Source organism: Lepisma saccharinum, chromosome 16, assembly GCF_977018435.1.
Source record: "Lepisma saccharinum chromosome 16, izLepSacc3.1, whole genome shotgun sequence".
Lineage (NCBI taxonomy): Eukaryota > Metazoa > Arthropoda > Insecta > Zygentoma > Lepismatidae > Lepisma > Lepisma saccharinum.
In genome coordinates this window covers 8,862,949-8,882,453 of record NC_139244.1, presented here as the reverse complement: position 1 = coordinate 8,882,453, position 19,505 = coordinate 8,862,949, and positions in this window count along the sequence as shown.

Sequence of the window (19,505 nt, the reverse complement as noted above, 5' to 3'; positions counted from 1 at the left end):
AGGTCCGTATGAAATATTTGTGAAATCTAAACATCAGGATGCCTCAGGTGGAAATGGCAAAGGAAACATTGGTCAACTTCACATTTTAAAATTAGGCCAAATAGTCAGCAAAGAAAATATTAGAGGTTTGAAAGAGATAGATAGAATTGGGAAAAATCTAGCTAGACTTACATTTACGACATCTAATTATGCAAATAATTTCCTTTCGAATCCATTACTGTTACAGAATAATTGGGAAGGTTTTGTTCCATCACACCGAGTACGAAGAATGGGAATTATGAAAGATGTACATCAGTCAATAAGTGAATATGAAATTTTGCAAAATATAAATTCATCAACAGCCAAAGTAATAAAGGTAAAACGCATTGTGAAGTATAAGTACGAGGAGGGTACTCGCGTTGCTGTTCCAACTCGAACGCTAATTGTAACATTCGACTCGCAATCCTTACCACAATATGTCACACTGTTTTACAAAAGGTTTGATATTGATAGGTACATTCCCTTGATTAAACAGTGCACTAACTGTTTTTATTTTGGGCACTTCAGGGCTAATTGCAAAAGTAAATTAAAATGCAAACGCTGTGGTGAGAATCACGAATCGTCCTCTTGCACAAATAAGATCAAGTGTTTCCATTGTAATCAGGAGCACACTGCAATTGACAAAAACTGTCCTGAAAAACAACGCCAAAAGGAAATAATCAAAATTATGACAGTTCAGAATGTTACGTTTAACGAAGCTATGAAGAAAGTCCCAAAAATTAACAATATGTATGGATATGAACAGATATCTACTAGACATGTTCAGGAAATAGAAAAGACAGTAATGCCATTTACATATGCTTCGATATCTAACAATTCGAGTAGCACCTCATATCATAATAATATAATACAAGATCAATACAGTGTATCTAATAAAAGGCCATTGTACAGTTCAAAGAAAGCTGGAAAATATTTGGAAGAGACTGAGTCTTCTCAAGGAAAACGCCAGAAATCTTCTCAAACACTGAAACCATTTGGACAAAATGAATATAAAAAGAGAATGACAAACCCTGATTATTCTTTGTCAGGATCTCAAAAAGACAATGCTCCGGATTTGTCGACAACATGCCAACAAAATAAATTATTTGTTCTTGCAGAGGCGGCTCAAGCTATCCAACCAAATCGGGAACAAGAACAAAATTCTACAAAATTCCTAAATAATTTTTCATTATTTATAGAACAATTATGTAGCCTAACAGGGACTTCGACATTGAACGTTAACCAGGGCTGGACTTGCATTGCTACAAGTATTTTGCAATACTTATTTCAACAACCAGCATGCCAGACAAAGTCTTGAAAATATTACAATGGAATATACGAAGTTTAATTCCTAATAGACATAATTTACAACAACTTTTGTCTTATTTTTCTGCACATGTCCTTCTTATACGAGGGTGGTTCAGCATGCTCCGCCCCTGACCCATTTCCAGTGATAGTAGAGACCTGTAATTTTATATGTAAAATTGTTCATTCTTTTGACTAATATCCACAAAGTTTCAAGAATTTACAACAATTTCTCTTTTTGTTACACGCTGATGATCAGTAGGAAGTGTGGCCACATGTGAAACAATGGAAACATCTGAGGTCCGAACAGTGATAAAATATTTCCTCAAGAATAATCTAACACGGAAACATATCCATGCAGATATGGTGGGAACTCTTGGAGACTCTAGCCTTTCATATGACCTAGTGAAGAGATGGTGCCGTGAATTTAAATGTGGTCGGCAGACCTGTGAAGATGAGCATGGTGGTGACCCATCTGCAACGGTGACCACACCAGAAATGATTACAAAAGTGCATGACATGATTTTGGCAGACCGGCGAGTGACTGTCCGCCATAGAGCAGACACATGTGGCATCTCAACTGGCAGTGTGCATTCAATTATTCATCATCATTTGTTAATGAAAAAAATCTCTGCACATTGGGTCCCGAGAATGCTGACGGTCAACCAAAAGAGGACACGTCGTGTGACAAGTCAGAACCTGTTGCGGACAATAAAGGCTGACAAGCCAAAGTTTCTGAAGAGATTTGTTACAATGGATGAAACGTGGGTTCACCACTTCGATCCCGAAAGTAAACGCCAAAGCATGCAATGGAAACACCCCCCCCCCCCATTCTCTACCCACAAAGAAATTCAAGGTTCAACCATCAAAGGGCAAAGTGATCTGTGTTCTGGGATGCAGAAGGAATCCTTTTGATAGATTATCTCCAACAGGGAAAGACAATCACACGTGTTTATTTTGCAACCCTAATTGAAGAATTACATACTGCCGTCAAGGAGAAACGCGACGGAATGTTGGCCCGTGGTGTGTTGTTCCATTATGACAATGCTCCCGGCCACACCTCCCAAGTTGCGGTGGCTGTAATTCATGCAGCAGGGTTCGAAATTGTCCCTCATGCCCCTTATTCTCCAGATCTGGCCCCCAGTGACTTCCACCTGTTCCCGAAGATGAAAAAACACCTTCGTGGAAAACATTTTGCCAGTGATTCCGAGGTTATGGATGTTGTGAATTCTTGGTTGCAGGACCAACCAAAATATTTTTTTTCTGCTGGGATTGAAGCACTGGAAGGCCGATTGGAAAAGTGTGTTAATGTTGCAGGGGACTATGTTGAAAAGTGACAGTGATTTGGTTTTCCTACGAGGGTTCCTTCTATGTCAGGGGCGGAGCATGCTGAACCGCCCTCGTACAAGAAACGTGGTTGAAAACTGACTCAACATTGAAGTTTAAAGGTTACAATTGGATAAGAGATGATCGTTTAGATGGATACGGTGGTTCAGCTATAGGTGTTAAAAGAAATATACAGTGTGACATTATTTTGTTTCAAAATATAAACAGTCAAATTCAGATTACAGGTGTTCGGATTGCTGATACGTCTTATGTATCAATTTACTGCCCTCCCACAGTGCACCTCCCTGTTACAGTGTGGCAGAATATCGTTGGGCAGCTTCCACCAAACACTTCATTTGTGCTGGCAGGGGACATTAATGCACACCACCCTATGTGGGGCTGTTCTCTAACTGATCGATCAGGTAAAGATTTGTATAATTACTTGCAAGATTCCTCAGCTGTATTACTCAACGACGGAACACCTACAATAATCTCAAGACCTAATGAACAGCTGAGTGCTCCAGACATATCTATTTCCTCAAATGATATAGCTTCAAAAATCCATTGGAGTGTATTGGAGAAGTGTTACAACAGTAATCACATGCCAATTATGATAACCTTTCAACATAATAAAAATATAACGTGGTTTACTATGCGCTCTGAACAAAACAATAGTCAATATATTACAAGAAGGGTTGAATGGCAGAAATTCTCCGGAAATGTAAACAATGCAATAAAGAATGAATTGTTGAAACAAGAAGTATCGTATGACACATTGGTGTCTCTCATTCGACAAGAACAAATAAATGCAACAGTATCTAATTTTGGATCTAGAAGAAAAGTGACTCCGTGGTGGACAACGGATTGCCAGAAATGGGTAAACGAACGACAAAAAGCATACATAAATTATAAGGAGAATCCTACCGTCAATCATTTTATTAGATATAAAGAAATTGCAGCAAAAACTCAGAGGTTCCTAAAGAAATCAAAATCATACTTTTGGAAGTCATTTTACTCTACATTAACTAAAGATTCTTCTATTTCAGTGACTTGGAAAATAATAAGAAGTATGTCCAATAATAATACTTGTCATTATTTTGGAGGAGATATCAATTCAGCCTGGATAAAATAATTTCACCGCAAGTTGACACCAGATACGGTTGAAACCAATCTTTGTCAATTGTTAAACTCTATGAAATATCCAGAAACATCCACGTTAGAATCGCTATTCACTATGGATGAATTAGAATATGTTGTTCATAAACGAAAGAAAACGTCTCCGGGTTTAGATGGTATTACATACGAATGTATTCAACACTGGCCTTTGAATGGATATGAAATTTTACTAAATACATACAATTCAATATGGAATGGTGGAGAAATTCCATCACAGTGGAAAGAAGTGGTGATAATACCCATATTAAAACCAGCTAAACAATCAGGAATACATACGAACTATAGACCTATTGCAATGTCATCATGCCTTGCTAAATTATATGAACATTTAATACTGAACAGACTCACAAGGTGGGTCGAATATAATCAGAAATTACCGAAACATCAGATGGGATTTAGGAAAGGAACTGGAACAGTAGATGTATTAGCGACACTAATTTTAGATATATGGCTATCTTTCATACGGCGGGAATTTTGTATCGTAGTTTTTCTCGATCTAAGTAGCGCCTATGATTCTGTCCTTCCAAATATACTGTTACAAAAATTGGAGAAAATGAACGTTCCACGTAATTTTATAAAAAGTATTCTTGGATTATTATTGGCACGTAAGTTGTACATTCGATATGGAGGACAGTTATCCACCGCACGTTATACACATAAAGGTCTACCACAAGGCGCAGTGCTGAGTCCCATGCTATTTAATATGTACACGGCAGATTTAGGCTCAAAAATTCTTCAACACACTCGTCTATTACAATATGCAGATGATATTGTTATATACACTAGTAGTAAAAATATTCAAGAAGGGGCTCAAAAAATTCAAAAATCTCTGGATGAATTATCATCATGGTGTGATTATCAATGGAATTGAAGTAAATCCAGATAAGTCTTCGGTGGTAGTTTTTAATAAGAAGAGATCTCATTCATGCATATCAATAAATATAAACGGAAAAACTATTAGTCAACAAAGAAGTCATAAATTTTTGGGACTTATATTAGATGAAAAACTTGAATGGAAGTCACAAGTAGAACTGGCACAATGTAAGGGATCTCAAGTGTTTAACATAATAAAAATGTTGACAGTTAAGAAAAAGTGGGGTGCTGATCCTAAATTATTACATTAGATCCATAAACAGATGCTAAACTCAAGACTAGAGTATGGTTCCTTTATGTACAATGATAATCTAAGTTGGGCTTTTAACACTCTATCTTCTATCCAATATAGCAGTTTATCCAGGATTTATGGCCTTTGGAAGGGAACTCCAAAGCAAGCAACTTTCGTAGAAGTGGGAGATCCACCATACAAACTTAGAGTTAAATATCTTGCGAGCAAATTTTTACTTAAGAAAATTGCCAACACGACATCTCCGATCATACCAAAACTTCAATTGTTAGACTCTTTGATGCTCAACAGACGTACAGCAAAATATAAATCCAGATTACCTATACTATATTATGCTTATAAGGACATTAATAAATTTCAAGCTAATATTATTCGTTTACCTAATGCACCATGCATCATGACAGATTACTTTAATATGATATCTCCCATGAGGATTCATTTTCCTGCCTACCCAAGTAGAGTTTTCAGGAAGAAAATCCCTACAATTTCAAATAATATATATCAAGACTACATACATTCAAAATTACAATGTGAATATCACATATATACAAATGCTTCAAAATCAACGTCTGGAAAAACAGGAACAGCATTTTACTGTGATAATTCTGCAGAATTCAAAATTTTTCCTTTGCCATCGTATCTGTCTATTTACACTGCAGAAGCTTTTGCAATACGACAGGCATTGCTTTATGTACAAAAGAAGGAGTTAAATTCAGTTCTAATTTCAACCGATTCAGCCTCTGTGCTAAATTCTTTACAGTTTGCATCATGGTCATGTCATACGGAATGGTACATTGTTAACATAAGAATATTCACACTGAAATTAACGAGATTGGGACATGATATCAACTTTATTTGGACACCTGGACATTCTTTAATAGAAGGGAACAATATAGCAGATACTTTGGCAAAATATGCAGCGAATCAAACAATCCAACGGCCGCTTTCAATAAAGATTCCGTCCGTAGTTTTGGAATCACACACTAGAAAAATACTATTTACTGACTGGCAAAGCTTGTGGACAAATACTGGCACTCAATGCGGTAAGGCCTACTATTCTATACAAGAAAGAATTCCAAAGGAATGTTGGTTTAAACAGATTCAACTCTCCCGGAGTTCCCTCACAACTATAATGCGCTGCAGGTTAAATCACACTATCGCCGCAGCTCACCTGTACAAGAAGAATTTAGTGTCTTCACCAGTTTGTTTGTGCAATGAATATACTGCAACTCCGAACCACATTATATTTCAATGCAAACTTTATGAAACTTACAGAGAACCATTTTTACAGGAATTGTACAGGAGTGGACATCAAGCGCCACTGACACTGCCTTGTTTACTGACTTCACCTTCATCCTCGGTAATCTATATTCTTACAAAATATCTTAATAAGTCTAATATAATTCTATAAAAGTGTAATGAAATTTGGAAACTATTTATTATGAAAGGAATAATTGTGAGTAAATATTATGTGCATACATGTATATAATACCAATTGATAAATTGTTAACTGGTGCATGGATTTTGTCCACAACCAATAGATATTTTATAAAAAATACAACTTAAACGCTCAGGTTCGTTACAACATCGTCAATTCATCTGTGGATAAAAGTGGAAATACGACGAAACAGAATTCAACTGAGGATATGACTTCTTGAAACAGTGCAATGCATAGAAGGCGCTTTTGGAGACAAATAATGTTATCCCCAGTTTCCGTTTTGGGCTTGACCGCACAAGAGTAGAGAGAAAATGAGTAACGAAGAACGAAGATGAGAAACGAAGGTGATAGAGAAAACGTGATGGGCAGAGGAAGGACAGGACCACTCCTTTTATGGCCGTCGTCTTCGCTGGAAACAGAAGAAAAAGAGGAACACGCGGGGGAAGAGAAATTCGGCTGTCGATAGCAGAGCTCCCGGTGCAGGAAGAAGAGCTTCAGATGAAGAGGACGCTATTAATTATTTTGTTTTTTCGCCTCTTCCCTGCGGACGATGAGAACAAGATGGTGTCACCGAAAGAAAAAGCCGATGACGAAAAGCGGTCCTCGAGATCTTAGGGCGGGCGGCCATTGTCCTGCGCGGGGGACATTTGTCCAGAGTAAATAAAACCCGTGTGGGTCGCCTCCACTGTGCTGTCACAGACAAGGTCCAGAGGGTCTGGTTGGGACAATCTTCACGACCTTACGGGTGACGTATTCAAGTCAACGAGAGAATCTTTTCTTCTGTGGAACTCAGGGGGGGTGATCGCCTGCCGAAATGTCTAAGGGAGATTTCACACCGAAGCCACAAGCAACACATGGCGACGCGTGTCCAGGGGTGGATCATGAAGTTGCAGTTGGGAGAGACGAATCTCAGTCGGATCCCTTACCTCACAGAGAATCAATTCCAACCTAGACTTACACTGTTTTGTATAAACAATACATAGAACTGTAAACAGCAAACATGTTCTAGAGATTAGCGTATTGTTTTGCAAAATAGGTGGCCCAGGGCTAGAACAGGTGGTTATTGTTGAACGTTCTTATCATAATTCCTCCATTGCCAAGGTAAACTGCACGATAAGCTGAGGAGTAAAGTGAATATAAAAGAAACAAAAAACTATTCTCTTCAGAAACCTCGTATTCGAACCTCTTTCGCCCAGTGGTTCAGATCCAAATTTAAACTGCAGGTCCAATACCAATTGGCTTAATATAAGCACAAGGTGGACTTTAATCTAACATTAAAAAATATTATCGAGCCTGTTAAACTTGGTGATGAAAGAACATTTGAGTATTCAAAAATATTAGGCATAATAATGGTAGTTGGGAGGGGCAATCGTCCCTATCGCCCTCCCCTGGATCCGAGCCTGCCCCTGTCATTTCCCATAGGGCGACAGGCGATAGGCGACACGGGGATTTCACACCGAAGCGATACGGGCCTTTTCAGCCTAAAGCAAAATATTCACTGCGCATGCGCAGACAGATGCGACACAGGGTATTGAGAAAACAGCCCAGTCGGAGCGCCACGTGCAGCTTGTCGTGTCACTTTCATGCGAAAGGTTACATTGATTACTGATGGTTCGCTTCCAAGCGACACGTGTCGCTTCGGTCTGGATTTTCCCTTAAATTTACAATGAATCGTCGATTAGCATGCAAGTGATCGTTTCCTTGGTAACTACAGCCGCTGTTACACGAGTACTTACGAAGACGCTTATGGAGCAGAAACAGACCTTTTCAAAAGTACAGGGCGGTTAGAATTAAGTGTCCCCTACTCAGAGTTTTCTGCAACGGATTTATGTGAAACTTGGTATACAGACTATCGAGAAGCGAATACTGGTCCTTTCACTGTCTGTGATGAAGTGTTTAGTCTATCCTTACTTTTTTAATGTGTTATGTAGCTATGTCCTGTGCAGGCCCCTTTGCAACCTTGCACTTTTAACTTTTCCCAAGGAGCTTTTTACACCCATTTTTTAACTCTTAGGCAGAGGTAAAGATTTTAGATAAGGGAGCATTTCCTTGTGTACATTTAAGGGTACAAAATGGGCATATATGCGAAGCAGCCAACAATTTTAATTGTTTCATTCCATCCCTCTTACAACGCTCCAGCACCGATACTCGCTCTGAAGTCAACACGAACATACGACGGCGCTCTTCCGTAAATATTGACCAGCCCGTAACGACTGCTACAGCTTCAGTGTTCTAAGAGAAGTTGAAATATTCACCTTTAAAAAGCTCCCTAGGAATGCAGGAATGATAGTGCTGCGTTTTAGACATTGTCTACGATATAACTTATCTCCACAACCAAAGCACCGAACATGGGCACGATAAATTTCGGAGCAGGCACAGTGCTTTGGTTTTCAAATCCCTTTTCCGCGATTATTAATGAATCAAGCCCTTTTGTTTTTTGAGGAATCCGCCGGCCCAGTTTGGAGGGGAAGTGGGGGGGGAATTGCCCTCCCGTTAAGAACCTGGGATATGTTTCTTTCTCCTTTGTTCCTTTGCCGCCACCACAGGTAAATCGTACAAGTGCGAGAAAGCGACGAGTATTGTACCCATTGTGCAAGCGGCCTTATCTGAACCTGGGACTCATTATGGGGGGGATCCCCCACTCCCCTTTCATCCGCAAGTGCAGATCTCATAAGCGATGGAAACAAAAGGCAGGAAATGATAAATGAAGGTTTCTCCCATTCACGGCTTGGGAGAACTTTCCCATGAGGGTGTTCAGTTGTAGGATTAATTAGCAATTCGATCGATTCGTCTTTCTTTTGTTTTCAATCCGCGCGTCCCTAAGCCTATGGTCCCGAGGACTTTTTCTCCGGATTTCTTTCGAGTAAGGTGGTAGTGGGGGGGGGGGATTTCGACCGCGGTGCTTTTTGCCCAATCCCCAAGTGAGAGGGTTTCAATTGCAACGTTGTTTGGGAACACTTGAATAGGTCAACCTTGCATGGTTTCACCTTGCACAGCTTTGGCTTTCAACACTCCTAAAATGTTCGATTCCATTTTGAATTACTCAACTTAAACTTACCGTTGTAAAGGCACGTCACAAACACCTACGAAATAATAATAATAAAGTAGTAGTAGCAGTAGTAATCCGCGAAAATTAAACCTTCTTTTGCCCTCTCTCTTTCGCGTAGTTGCCAGGCGAATCCCGCCCTGGCCATGTATGTTCTTCTGAGAGGTCCCGTCACTAATTTCATATCATCACTCAATCCCATCTTCGCGATTAGCCCAAACTGGCAGAAAAGCGAAGTAAACTAAACCAAATCAATCAATATCTCCCGTAAGTGAGTTGAAGACGTAATATAAAGAACTAACTGCGCTGTTCTGCAATAAAACATCTTTAAACCCTCACAAGCATAAGAATATGGTCCAAAGGCACAATCTCCAATGTGCGGTAAGTGGAACTCAAATTGATTTAGTCCTGGAAGTGACTGAGCAAGTTCCAAGTTTAAGTTCTTTAAAATCACTCTAACTACTTTCTATCACTCCATTTACAACATTTTCAAATAGACCTCCAACTGCGACATTATCAAAACCGGGCCTGCAATTGCAACAATTTTCAGTCCTGAACCTTTAAATGCAACAATTAAAATTCCGGATCTCCAATTGGAACAATTGAAGTCCCGAACTTCCAATTGGAACAATTCCAGTCCTGAACTTCCTATTGGAACAACTCCAGTCCCTAACTTCAAATCCAAACAATTACAGTCCCAAACCTCTAATTGCTCAATCCTATACAGTTGTTTGGATTCGGGTTTAAACCAAGCCCGTAGCCAGAAATTATTTGTAGGGGGGGGGGGGGCGAAGTCAATCCTAGAGGGGGCAATTTTTTAATATGTTGTGTCGCATTGGCAGATATAACAGGATACACAGAGGTACTTGCCCCCTCTCCCAAAAGAGATAAGTAACAGAAAAGGGATGATATCTTGAAACTGCAACGAACAAAAGAACTTCGAGCAACATCAAATAGCAATATTTCGATAATGACCTTTCCAGATTACCAAAGAATATGAAGTTTATCATAAATACCTAGATAGATTAATAGGGACTGTATCTACTTGATATTTACAGTCGATAATGTTAATAGATGATTAATACGCACCAACAACTTTGGGCCTCTCTGCAGAACTGATTAAGGGAGTCCTTTATAAATCATGCTTCATAATGATTCCCTCTAGTTTCCTGTATGCAAGATTTTTACGCACAAAGGAATCTAACGAGAATCCAACAACACCATTGTGTTGTGTTATGCAACAAAAATAGAATTAATTAAATAATGGTTACATATTACCTACACTTTGATGAATTGTGTAAAAATTTGTAGCTAATACATTTTTTTGTACTTGCTAAAACATTAAAACATGAGTCCCTTTAGTCCACAACGGACTCTATTTCTTTCAAAGGGGAAACTCTTGCATCACTACAGACAATGTTTGCCTACTGGTTACGTTAACCATTTTGCGAAATATTGTGTGAATTGTATTATATTATAGTTGAAATACATGTTTTGACACCTGACAAACAAATAGGAATCCCTTGATTGATCAATTACTTCTTGGATTAGAGTGTCATCACTAATATTTCATATTAAGTTTCATAGAAAGAAATTGTTTTAATAGGGTGCAATAATTTTACAGGGCACTATGGCATTCTCTTTAACATTTTTTTTTCATATAGATTGTTTGGCTCCCAGGGCCGACTCCTGTCGCCCCATAGCTATAGCTCTGAACTTGGACTATAAGACTAGCAGACATTGCGAGCGAAGCGAGCAAGAACATTTTACGAAATGTTTTTTATTTGTATAAAATTTGAAATCAAGAGGGATCAATTGCCCCTCTGTGCCCCTTGCAAGTGCCCTTGGCCGTCTGGTAGAAAAATGCAAGGAGCACGTAAAAACTAATTCCATCATAAGTATCCAATTGTCCTGCTATTCTTAGATTCTCCTAGTCTTGTTTTTTTACTTAAATGTTTGCTTCCCCTAGAATGGACTTCTGTCCAAGGTCAAGGGAAGGGGACAATGTCTCCTGCCCCATGTAGTTGCAGCACTGTTTATGAGTGTCTCTTCATCAATTTCACGTCATCCTTCATTGTTGCGATTAGCTAGAAGTGGCAGAAAAGCAACGCAAAGTAACAAAAATCAAATATCCACTCCCTCTCTCTATCACACTATTACCAAAAGATAGACTTGGGAAACAAAAATTTAAGCAATTCAAAGTTCATTGCAACACATCCAAGAAAAACATCCAAACCTTTAATACAATACTAATCAAAATGTTACAACTGTTCTAGATACTGAAAATTGTGAAAGCATTTCCCAAAGTCTAATTTGGAAGGGAATTTTCCCCCCAATCCTGATACGACATTATACGAAATCCCATACACCCTAATAAATCACAAAATCAATAAGTGTCTTTGTAATGTTGCTGGAGTAACACATGATATAATTGTAAATATTAGTGAGAATTCCAGGTAGGAATGTGTTCTGTATTTTTCACAGGGGGGACAGAGCAGGCTCTCAGGGGCCCCTCTAGCTACGGGTCTGGTTTAAACTGTAAGTCCTGCCCCCATTAGCCGATCTGTGCATAAAGTGGACTTCATACAAGAATTCAATTTAAAAAAAATGGAACAAAGGACCAAAACGCAAGAAGGAGAAAATAAAAAAATTGAGGAAGAAAGAGGGAGAAAGAAACGAAAGGGAGAGAAAGAGCATATGATAGAAAAACAAGAAGGTGAGAGAGAAATAATGAAATATGAACAGACATTGAGAGAAACACAGGATGGAGAAGAATTAGAAAAAAAGAGAAGGAAAAAGAAAAATAGAGAAACAGAGAGAAAGACAGGGAAGAGGAAGCAAGTAAAGAAAGAGAAGGTGAGAGAGAGCGACAGTGAGAGAAATAGAAACAGAGTAAAAGACAAATGCAGGAAGAGAATAAATAGAGAAACAGAACGAACGAAAGAGAAAAATAGAGAAAAAAGAGATAACCTTTGAAACCATGACAACCGAAGCAGAACCCGCCTGAAAATATTGCGTATGCCTTTGATCCCACCGAAACTATCCTGGTGACGTCATTCGTGCTGGCGTAATTAATTACGACCGAAAATAATACGCATATAATACTGTAATAGGAAACAACATCCCTAGCATCGTTCCCCAAAACCGCTCCTGACTAATACGATTTTAAATTATCTTCTCCGCCGTGCGGAGCGTGACAGTCGCACACATACGAGCGACCACACACGTCCCCGAAGGGTCGGCGGTCAACATCAAATATTAATCGCGGCCAGCGCGTGACGCGACAAGTCTTCCACCTCCCCGTTTGGCTGTTCAAACACGGATGACACAGTTGGAGCTTGTAAATTGGCCGCGCAATGAGCCGAAACAAACAATTCCTGCCTCAACAACTATTATACCTGGGCATCAGGTCGGGGAAGCGAGCAGTAAAACTGAGTCCGTGGGAAGTAAAAATCACTCGAAAACAATTCCGGCGAACACTCGAGCAATCCCCATGACAACTGTTTACGATCGGCGTTCCAAACGGCTTAATTTCGCCCCCGAGTACCGAAGTATGGGAAAGTAACGTTGTTGGCGCTATTGTCCGGGAAGCGTTAATCATTAACTTCCTGGTATAATGGGGAGAAAAACTGATTCGGGGGCTATTACCGTTAACGTCCGCGGTGGTGGACGCCGCGGTTTGTTTTTAGCAGGAAACTGGATGAGATGTTGATAGTTTTCAGAAGCACTTGGAGTCACAGAGGGTTATAATCAGGAATTTGCAATGTGGAGATTTCAATTGTTTCGTTTCTGAGAGCTCCCAGCAGTGTTTCCAGCTTTGAAGTAATTGTATTGGTTTATTAGTAACTTTTTTGTGACGTGTCGCTGAGAAGGAAACAGCAGCCTTAGAAAAGCTCAAAAGAGAGAACAACCACTTTAAGGACGCTCCAAAAAGGATCTGCCACGTTAAAGAAGCTTAAAAAAAGAGCAACCGTTTTAAAAGACTCTCCAAAAAAAGAGCAACTGCGTTATACAAGTGAAGCTCGAATAACCTTCAGAAAAGAGCAGCCGCGTTAGAGAAGCTCCAGAAAAGAGCAGCCGCGTCATAGAAGCTCCGAAAAAGAGCAGCCGTATTATAGAAGCTCCAAAAAAAAAAAAGAGCAGCCGCGTTAGAGAAGCTCCAGAAAAGAGCAGCTGCGTTAGAGAAGCTCCAAGAAAGAGCAGCCGCGTTATAGAAACTCCAAAAAAGCAGCCGCGTTAAAAAAGCTCCAAAAAAAAGCAGCCGCATTATAGAAGCTCCAAAAAAACAGCCGCATTATAAATTCTCCAAAAAAGAGCAGCCGCGTTAGAGAAGCTCCAGAAAAGAGCAGCCGCATTATGGCAGTTCCAAAAGAGAGAAGCCGCGTCATAGAAGATCCGAAAAAGAGCACCCGAATTAAAGAAGCTCCAAAAAAGAGCAGCCGCGTTATAGCAGCTTCAAGAAAGAGCAGCCGCGTTATAGAAACTCCAAAAAAGCAGCCGCGTTATAGAAACTCCAAAAAAGCAGCCGCGTTAAAAAAGCTCCAAAAAAAGCAGCCGCATTATAGATGCTCCAAAAAAGAGCAGCCGCGTTATAGAAGCTCCAGAAAAGAGCAGCCGCATTAAAGCAGTTCCAGAAAAGAGTAGCCGCCTCATAGAAGTTCCGAAAAAGAACAGCCGAAATATAGAAGCTTCAAGAAAAAGCAGCCGTGTTATAGAAACTCCAAAAAGCAGCAGCGTTAAAAGAGCTCCAAAAAAGCAGCCGCATTATAGAAGCTCCAAAAAAACAGCCGCATTATAGATGCTCCAAAAAAGAGCAGCCGCGTTAGAGAAGCTCCAGAAAAGAGCAGCCGCATTATAGAAGCTCCAAAAAAGAGTAGTCGCCTCATAGAATCTCCGAAAAAGAACAGCCGAATTATAGAAGCTCCAAAAATAGCAGCCTCGTTATAGTAGCTCCAAGAAAGAGCAGCCGCGATATAGAAACTCCAAACAAGCAACCACGTTAGAAAATCTCCAAAAAAAGCAGCCGCACTACAGAAGCTCCAAACAACAGTCGCATTATAGATGCTCCAAAAAAGAGTAGCCGTGTTATAGAAGCTCCAAAAAAGAGCAGCTGCGTTATAGAAGAACCAAAAAAGCAGCCGCGTTAGAAGAGCTAAAAAAAATGGCAACCACTATAGAGGCGCTCCAGAAAGAAAAGAAAACATATTGAGACACTGCAAGAAATATGAATCTGTGTTACTTACATTTCTAGATACATCCATGTTGCAGTCACTAGAAAACTAAATAACCCGTTCTAACAATCACCTCAAAAATGTCATATTCATTATGAGGATTGCTTATAATAATCATATGTGAAGCAATATAGTTGTTTTTGAGTTGTGGATGAATGCCATTGCGCTAGACATGGCTTGCCCTTGATTATGTATGGAACAGCTTTTTCCAGTCCTCCTTGTCTCCGCCTTCCAGTTTATCAGCGGCGCCTCTGCTCAGGAGACATTAAGACGAATGGGAGGAAACACGGAGGGAGAGAAAAGGTCAATCGAATTGAAGAAGTAACTAGATGCGGCTTCATGTCGTGGAGACAGCGACCTGTTGCTCCTGAATCTGTAACAAGATGAGGAAGGGAGGAATGCTGGGGACGGTCTCGTCTCCCTTGAAGGATGGTCGATGGAATTTAAATTTCGACCTCCAAACCGGCTGCGACGTTCTCCGGGGCGGAAATCGGAATATTTAAGCACAAGAACTTCCAGAGGCACTCCAACCGGAGGGAGAAAGCGCTGGAGTTTGATCAGAGAAAGAGCTTTCGATCAACTGGAGAAAATTGAAAGTCGCCCAATTAGAATTGAAGGGAAGTTTTACGGCCGGGAGAAAAAAAAAGCGGTGAAGTTGAGTGGAGGAGAAAAAATAGTGTCCTCTTAAGGGAGGAACTTCGGAAATTGTAAGTGTGGTCAGGTCCCTAAACGGTGCAATTCGTCCAAGAGCAGGGGGCACAATATATCCCTACGATTCGAATCACGGAGAAGTAAAAACATCAAGAACTCAAATAAATAGCCAAGTAACGCGGGGCCTTGTCGCTCTTTATGGAGGAACTCCACCTATAAATCGGATTTCCTTTTCAACTTTTGTGTCGCCGAGAAGGGAGGGGTCGGTGTGTCTATAGGTGCATACAGGAAGAAAGAGGTTGGGAATAGAATGGTATGGACACTCTCTCGCCTATCCACCTCTTGGATGAAAGTCAACGGTAATATAAAGTGATCTTGAAGTCCTACTCTCCACGACTACAAAGATGCCGGGGTTTCCAACTCTTTAGTTTTGTTTCCAGAGTCTGCAACTTTGTGGTTCTTGAGTGAATCTGGCCAAGAGTTGCTGTGTACACAAAAGTTCATAAAAAATTACTTTAGCCTTTTTCTTTCAGGACACGAGTGTCATATTGCCAAAGAGAATTGAATTTTGATAATGTACAGGAATACAGCCTTGATGTGTCAGTCGTGATTTAAGGACGTATATAGGGGAACGGTCGTAGGAAAGATACAATACTTCAGCTCTAAGCAAATAAGCCAAACACTTCAGTGTGGATATATATTTCTCTTCTCGCTTCTCCAAACAATGGATAAGGGCCTCCCCCATGGCGCAGTGGTAGCGTCATTGCCTTGTAATCAAGGGGTCCCGGGTTCGATACCCGGTGGAGGCACAAGTGGTTCGGATCCCACTTTAAACTGTAGGTCCGGTCCCGATTAGCCATACTGTGCATAAAGTGGACTTAAAACACCAACTCAAAAAGAAACAATGGATAAACTTTCACTTATAACGTATGTGCAGTAAATTTTGAAAAATAGCTAATATTGAAACTAAGGTATGAGTGGATAGAATTGAAAGAGTGTCAAAATCGCTTTCTCGAGTTACCAGATGAAACCAAGCCAACTTTCCTACCCCTTGAGAAATATGCATAGAATGAAGAAAAGCCGTTGTTTCAAAGAACCAGACAGCAGAAGAAATAATCCAAGACATGTCCAAATCTGATAATAGCTTCAGGCAAACACAACAAGAACAATGGAAACATTAAGAAGAAAAATCTGTTCTGAAAACTAACTCTCTAGTCTTCTTAAACTAGAAGGTATATGGCTGCAGCAACACAAGCCATCCTGGGCAAGATCCATCCAATCTTTTCCATCCTTACCGATTTCCTTTAGGTCCATCCCAACGTTATCCCTCCATCTTCGTCTCGGCCTTCTTACAGGTCTCTTACCATCAGGTTTTCCAACAAGAATCCTGTAAACTCTTCTTTCCTCTACCATTCGTGTCACATGGCCTGTCCACCTAAGTCTTCTTGATTAATATCTGGACATGGATGCATATTATGCAGTTCTAAATTGTGTAACCTTCTCCACTCACCTGTCTCCTCACCCCCTTTATATCCAAATAATTTCCTCAACATTCTATTTTCCAATACTCTTAATTTAAGTTCCTATCTTAATATAATGCACCAACTTTTACATCCATATAATACTGCAAGAAAAATTACTATTTTGTATATTTTAACTTTTAGTTTCTTAGATATTACATGAGAAGATAAACGTTTATGAAGAGAAAAAGTTACACTCATTTCCTGAATAAAGTCTGCTTTTTATTTCCTCTTTAATGTAATTTCCCCTATCAATTATTTAACACACTTTATCAAAAGTGGGCCCCACTTGAAAGAAGATCCTGGCTACACAAGTGATTAGAATTAAACTGTTTGTTTAATTAATCTGTGTAATGTGCTGCGCGGTTTGAGTGCTCCAAAGCAAAAAGGGTTAAGTATACACAATGAAACAGTTGATCCCAGTGCGTAAGTGGAGACATTTGAGAGTGATCAACTATGTCTTCGTTTGTTGAACTAACATATCTCAGAGAGTCATCTCTGCTATCTCTCAAACGATATTGATACCAGAACAATAGGTGATAGATCCCTAGTTTCGTTAACGAAGTCAGAGAATGATACCGTTTACCATCATACTGTATATGACAAAAATATCTGGATGATCGCTTCAATCCTGTCGATTTCGGTGCCCTTGTTATTGTTGTTCTGTTATATGACGTCACTTGTTTTGTTACTGCTATGGGAATATTGAAACGAGCCCAATGCTATCAAATATATATATATTTTTAATATTCGAGTATGTATGCAGTTTATCAGTTGAAATACTTTGCTGGAATATTGATATAAATGAGATAGACGATTATGGGCTGAATCTGCATTTTTCTCTTTTCTCAAACCTTGTACAGGATTAGCCAAAAGTGCCATTACCCCCTTTGTATTTTGCGACGAGGCAAGTTTACGGATCTGAAGTAAATAGAGTATGATAAGAGACAAGACATGTTAGCTGAGGAAGTTACAGACAACAATTTAGTCCAGAATGTCTGTGTGCGGACACATCATTTTCATAACAGAGAATTATGCGCCTCCAGGTACTGTGTGAAATTCTACGCGGCATTGCGCGAGTGATCGTGGCAAATGCATACCGAACGGTTTCTTTCAGTTCGTTAGTTGTGTGGTAACGCGTGCCGGCAACTTGCTGTTTGATATAACCCCACAATGCATTATCACACGATGGGACTCTTGGCTCACGTTCAATGCTGCGTAGAATTTCACACAGTACCTGGAGGCGCATAATTCTCTGTTATGGAACTGATGTTATCCATACAGACATTCTGGACTAAATTGTTGTCTGTAACCTCCTCAGCTAACATGTCTCGTCTCTTATCATACTCTATTTACTTCAGATACATAACCTTCCCTCGTCGCAAAATACATAGGGTGTAATGGGACTTTTGACTCAAGTACAATAATCTTAGAAAACACAAACATATATACACACACCTTGGTTTTATTAATAGGCACCAAGGTCTGAAACTTCTCCCTACAAATACTCGAATCCTCTTCCATATTCCAATCCTAAACAGGACACTACCGCTCTTGGCGAAATAACAGCTATGATAAGCAATCTACGCAAAAGTATACCAAGAGAGAGGGTTGCATAGTGTGAGTGGCGAGAGGAGGCTGGAGGACCTCGTCCCTCAGTGTCCCGATCCTTTTGACTCACCCTGTAGAAAGTCGTAATGTAATGGAATATAGTTGTGTGGAACCATTGTTGTTATTTGGTGCTTTAAGAGTGATTTTTATTCAATTTCAAGAATGTACGGCTGACAAAAGTACAGATTGTTGACGTGAATGTAATGTTCAGTCCTATTGATTAATTTACTTTATTTTACTTCGCTTTTCTGCTACTTTTTGGCTACGATGAATATGAATGATGATAAGATAAGATGAATGGAGGGACAAACATATATGGACGACACAGCACGAGCTCCACAGATGATTATACTGGCTGTGAGCCAAGACGCCAGAGCCTCGTTAGTCTGCAAAATGCAGTCCAGGGAGTACTACGTGAAAGAATGGTTGACATTTGGGTATCTTTGGAAAGGGTCAACCTTTACATCTCTTGAATGTGTTGATTGATTGATTTGGTTGATTTTACTTCGCTATTCTGCCACTATTGGCTAATTTGCGAAGATAGGGATGAGTGATGATATGATAAAATTGATGAATGGACAGTCACAAATATCCATGCTCAGGCCAGGATTCGAACCCGGGACCCCTGGCGTCGTAGCGCGATGTGCTAACCACTCCTCCACAAGGGCCGGCGAAGATGAGGATGAGTGATAAAATGATGAAATTGATGGGACACTCACAAAGAAAACCCATCTGCAGGCCGGGATTAGAGATCATTGAGATAAAACTTCTGTTCATGTGGATATTGAATAATATCTCAAATATTCTGCGTTACAAATACGTGCTACTGGCTTGTTTGTGATCCTGATTAACTAACTTCACTGAATGAGGCTTTCATATAAATTAGGTCTCAAGATGAGTGGATGAAAAATGGAAACTGAAACTTCGGTAAAGGTACCATCCCACTATTCACAAGGAGCTAATGAGAAAAATCAGGGGGAAAATCTGTCAGGATGCAGGTTAGTATAGATATGGGGACTTGCCCATTCTGGCAATTGTTTTTACTGCTTTCAAGCGGATG